The 6,113-nt window shown below is 35.9% G+C and overlaps 1 pseudogene; it reads left to right on the forward strand.

The window, feature by feature from the left end:
* Positions 1 to 5,509: 5,509 nt before the first annotated feature.
* Positions 5,510 to 5,872, forward strand: LOC143398368 (interleukin-6 pseudogene; annotated as a pseudogene).
* Positions 5,873 to 6,113: the final 241 nt, after the last annotated feature.

The raw sequence follows: 6,113 nt of genomic DNA on the forward strand, positions 1-6,113 counted from the left end.
CTAAGTTCATGACCTGACAATGATCAGATATTTGGCCAAATGTCCCACAGCTGGAGTTGTCTGTCATTTTACCATAATTGAAGTAAGATGATGCACCTTGGCAAGAACCCCCAGATACTCTGTTGAGCCTTCTGTCCATTGAATGCCAGGTTCAGGATGTCTCTTTTTATATTTCTAAATTATATCATAATTTCAAAAATGGAAACCAGGTGCAGTGGTGTATCCTGTAACCCCAACTACTCTGGTGACTGAAGCAGGAGGATCACAAGTTCAAGGTCAGCCTGGGCAACTTGGCAAGACCCTGTCTCAAAACAAAATGAGGTCTGGTGGTATAGGTCAGTGGTAGAGTGCTTGTTTAGTGTGTACAATGTTCTAGGTTTGATTCCTGGCACTGCAAAAGAAGGAAGAAAGGAAGGAAAAAAAGAAGGAAAGAAGGAAGAATGGTACAGTATGTAATCTGCAATCTCTAGAGAAGCAGAATAAGTAGGAGCTGGTGGGCTAGGTGTGGTGGTGCATGCCTGTAAACCCAGCAATTTAGGAGACTGAGGCAGGAGGATTGTAAACTCAAAGCCAACCTCAGCAACTTAGCAAGGCCCTAAGCCATCTTAGTGGTCCCTGTCTCAAAAAAAACAAAAAGAGCTTAGGATATAGCTCAGTATTAAAATACTGCTGAGTTAAATCTCCAGTACCAAAAGTAAGTAAGTAAATAAGATTAAACAAATAAATAAAAAGGGCTGGGGTGTATCTCAGTGATTAAGCACTCTTGGGTTCAAAACCAAAAAATAAAGAGTTCTGAAAAATAAAAGATTAGGTATGAGGGTTTGAAAAATGGATTTATGGAAATGTTACCATAATCTTATTTTATTAGTGAAATGATCTTCCTCACCTATGAATTTTTTCATATTTCCATACTTAATAACTTAAAAGTAAGCACTTTAAAAAATTAACTTTTTATTTACTTTTTAAATATTTTAGTGCTTGGAATTGAATCCAGGGGTGTCCTGCCTTTGAGCTGCATCTGCAGCCCTTCTGATTTTTTATTTTGTGACAAGGTCTCACTAAATTGCTGACCTTGAATTGTGATCCTCCTGTCTCAGCCTCCCAAGTTGCTGAGATTGCTGGTGTGTGCCACTATGCCTTGTAAAAACTTAACTTTAAAATAAAATTTTATTTTATTTACTTTGAAATTACATTTACGATTACATTTACTTTGAATGTACATATCATGTGACAATATGTAACTAACATGAACTGTTTTGATACCAGGACAAATTTTTTAAAAATTTACATAATTAGTTGATGAGATTGAAATGTTATATCTATATATATCCATATCACCTGTATCTATATATGTTCATATAATAAATAATTCATAAATATTTATATTTATATATAAATGTTATATATTCATGTATATTATACTCATATGTATAATACATATGCAAAACAAAATACTTTTCTTCCACTTGGACATTTTTTCAGCTATTATAGTATTGACAGCAAATATCAAATTGAACTAAACAGACATTAAAATCACATATGCCCAATTATTGACAATACTTTTATAAATAATGAAAAATTAAAAATCACATTAATGATATTATAATCTTAGAAATTGATTACACTAATAAACATTCCCTGAAAACTATGTGGTCTTTAATTTCTCCTTGTTATGTTTTATAACATATGCTATGAATGCAGTCATATATGTTAATAAGTCAAAAATATGAGCTGGGCACACAGTGGTGCATGCCTCTAATCCTAGTTACTTGGGAAGCTGAGGCAAGAGGGTTGTAAGTTTGAAATCAGAAACTTAACAAGACCCTGTCTCAAAATAAAAACTAAAAAGGGATGGAGATATAGCCTATTGGTTAAGTATCCCTGGGTTCAATCCTCAGCACGGTCAAACAAAATAAATATTTTTATTTATAACACACACACACACACACACACACACACACGAATCAGGGGGCATGCCCCCTTTTTAAAATTGACAAAAATTTTAAGTTAGAATGATTAAAAGGACAGATGACTCCTCTGAATGGTAACTATATTGTCTGAAATTAAAATACTTTATTTAAAAGCACTAGGACCATTTGTATCGTGAGAAAAATAGTACACCTGGCTCTTTATTAATTTCAGAAAATTTAACTCTGAGATTTGTGAAAGGGGAAAAAACAAGAAACAAAAACTTCCTTGACAACCCTAAACTACAGATGCACAAACTAGCATGGTGAAAAATGAGATTAGGAAACAAAGTATAAAACAAAGTTTAAAAAAAAAAAAAAAACAGGAAACTGGGTTTATCTAAAACTTTTCTATTAGTCAAGATTCTCCAGAGAAACAGACAAGTAGGATATAGATATTAATATAAATACACATACATAATTATCTCTCATCATCCATGGGGGATTGGTTTCAGGACCTCTGCAGATACCAAAATTGTGAATACTAAAGTCTCTTCTATAAAATGGCATATACACATATGTATAATACATATGTAAAGCAAAATAACTCATGCATATCCTCCTATATACTTTAAATTATCTCTAGATAATTACTCATAATATGTAATACCATGTTGGATGCTAAGTAGTTGCTGTATATTATTTAGCAAGTTACTAGAAAAAAAAATCTCTACATGCCTCCGAGTGCAGTTGCAAGTTTTAAAAATAATTTTAACCTCAGATTAAACTAATTTTAATCTGTAGAACCTGCAGATATAAAGTTAACTATGTGTGTGTAAACAGAGACTTTCTATAAGAAATTGGCTCACATGATAATGGAGGCTGAGAAATCCCACAGCCTGCCATCTGCAAGCTGGAGACCCAGGAAAGCAGTGATGTAGTTGTCAGATTCCAAGGGTTTGAAAACCAGGGGAGCTGACAATGTAGCTCCCTGTCCCAGACTAGAGATAAGATGTCTCAGTTCAAGTAATAAGCCAGGAAGGAACACATTCATATTTCCTCATCTGTTCTTCTATTCAGACTCTCAGTGGACCTGATGATGCCCAATGCATCCAAATGGCCAATTTACTGAGGGAGGGTAATTTACTGGGTACACAGGTTCAAATTTAATCATTCAGAAACCTTCTCACAGACACACCCCAAAATGAGGTTTAATCTAAATGTCCCAAGGCTAGCAAATTGACTCAAAATTAACCATCACTACCTACTCACCAGTCACATTCATAAAAGGTGATATTGACATAATAACCATTATCCCAATGCCCACCAGTTGCTACTTATTGGGGATGACAGAAATGATTGAAAATTACACACAGGAGCAGCAGTCATTTAAACTTAAAATGAAACAACCTCCCCCCACAAAAAAAAAGGAAAAAGAGGAGAAAAAGGGAGTAAGCAGAACAAAAGTAGGGGGGAAAGGCCTGTAAATTTCAGTGTGTCAAGAACATTTCTTCAGGAATTCTTAGCCATCAGTTAACTTGATTTACATTCAACTTTGGGGTTATCTCAAATCATATCTACCAAAAAGCATCTAATATCACAGTTTAAATGCATTTCTAAACAGAAACTAATGAGCTGAATGATCAAGGTTCAGCTTCTCTACCTATTTTGGTTGGTTGTACTTACCACACAAAGTTGCACCACACACAGACTACCCAACCCATTGGCTATTTCCCCCACTAACTTTTGCACTACAATGATATTCAGGTATATATTAGACATTTCAATCAGTGCAATAAATAGAATTTGCTGGTGCCATCCTTAGGTGTGGCCACAACAAAAACACAAAAATATAGTGACATATTAGAGTTGAAAGAGAATTGGGGATGATTTTGAAGTGTCTTCATCTTGACCTCCAATTGAAAACTAGTGATACATACCTCTTGCTATTCAGGTAAAGAAGTCGAAAACAGGATCTTCAGTGAGTGATCTGAGGTGATCATTGAGAGTGATCTGATCATTGAGAGCAGGAGACTTGAACCTAGACCTTGATTCCTAGGCTTGTTCTCCATCTAGCCTCCTTGCTATGGATTTGAGCTTTGTAATGAAATTGTGTGACCAGCAGCTACAATACTCTCATTTCAGAAATGGCAACAAAAGCGACTAGCCAGTACTGTTGTGACAGCCTAAAACACTGAGATCATGGGTACTTAATGCATTTTTCATTTACCAAAAAAAAAAAAAAAAAAAAAAAACCCAACTTTGTAAGAGATTGCAAAATTCATAAATTAGTAACAAAATTGACTTTTTTCACAAAGTTTATAATCCTTCATTTTGCTCCAGTTTATTAAACTTTTAAAATAATCTAGATTTAGATTAGATCTACATGAGTCTACAAGGCAAGTTTCAAAGTAAGGGAGGTGCTAAGATCTTGCACCTGACTGGCTCAAACTAGTCTTTTAATAAACTCCCTCAGCATATGGCCCCAGGTTTCTTTGGTCTTCCCCCACAACCAACAGTATCAAGATCATGGATCAGCCAGACACAATGGTGCAAACCTGTAATCTCATGAACTCGGAGGCTGAAGTAGAATTGCCTGAGTTGAATGCCAGCCTCCACAACATAGCCTCATCAACTTAGCAAGACAGACACCGTCTCAAAATTAAAAAAAAGATCTGGGGATTATACATTGGTATAAGTCTAATAAAATGTGTACGGGGGGCTGGGGATGTGGTTCAAGCAGTAGTGTGCTCACCTGGCATGGGTGCGGCCCAGGTTCGATCCTCAGCACCACATACAAACAAAGATGTTGTGTCTGCCGAAAGCTAAAATGTAAATTAAATATTAAAAAAAAGGGGCTGGGGATGTGGCTCAAGCGGTAGCGCGCTCGCCTGGCATGCGTGCGGCCCGGGTTCGATCCTCAGTACCACATACAAAGATGTTGTGTCCGCCGAAAACTAAAAAATATTAAAATTCTCTCTCTCTCTCTTAAAAAAAAAAATTAAAAAAAAATGTGTATAGGACTGACTTACTGAAAAATGATACTGAAAGAAATAAAAGATCTGAATAAATGACTAGCCAGTACTGTTGTGGTATTTTTTTCATGGATTGGACAATTGTCAACTTTCTCCAAATTGATAATAAATTTATTAACACATTTCCTTCAAAGTGATGGGAAGTTTTGTACCAACAGAACATAATACTAACCCCAGCAAGGCTTACACAAGTATGGACAGTTCTAGTTCAGCAAAGGCAAAGAAGCAATAAAAACAACTAAGTAGTTTCAAAAATTGGTGCTGGAACAATTGGACATCCATAGGTTAAAAAAAAAAAATGGAAGCACAACCTAAATTTCATTGTTACAAAAATTATCTCAGGAATACAAAAGAAAATCTCTAAGACCTAGACTACATAAACAGTTGCTAGCCATGATACCAAAAACAATCCACAAAAAAAAAACAATCACTAAATTAGACTTCAATAAAACCAAAAACTTCCTTGAAATGTGGACAAGGCTTCTGAATTAGGAGCTGTGCAAGAATGATGAGGCCTGTATCAAGAGCCATGTGGCAGTGTCCGAAAACAATCTGAACCTTCCAAAGATGACTGAAAAAGATGGATGCTTCCAAACTGGATACAATCGGGACAACTGCCTTGTGCGAATCACCTCTGGGCTTCTGGAGTTTCAGGTCTACCTGAGGTACATCCGGAACAAGTTTCAGGAAGGCAATAACAGGGACAGAGCTGAACATGTGCAGTTCAGTTCCAAAGCCCTGATTGAGATCCTGAAACAAGAGGTGAAGGATCCCAATAAAATAGTCTTCCCTAGCCCAACTGCAAATATCAACCTGTTGGCAAAACTGGAGTCACAGAATGATTGGCAGAAGGTCATGACCATGCAACTCATCTTGAGCAACTTTGAGGATTTCCTGCAGTTCACCCTGAGAGCTGTTCGGAAAGCATAGTGGGCATCTAAGCTTATTGGTTCATGGGCATTGCTTCCTATGGTCAGAAGACATGTCCTGTCCACTGGATACCTACCTTATCTTGTTCTCTACGAAGAACTGACAGTATGACAGTATGAGTGTTAGGACACTATTTTAATTATTTTTAATTTATTGATAATTTAAATATGAGATTTGAGTTAATTTATATGTGATTTATATTTATAATTTTATGAAGTGCCACTTGAAATATTATTTTATA

Source organism: Callospermophilus lateralis, chromosome 4, assembly GCF_048772815.1.
Source record: "Callospermophilus lateralis isolate mCalLat2 chromosome 4, mCalLat2.hap1, whole genome shotgun sequence".
Taxonomy (NCBI): domain Eukaryota; kingdom Metazoa; phylum Chordata; class Mammalia; order Rodentia; family Sciuridae; genus Callospermophilus; species Callospermophilus lateralis.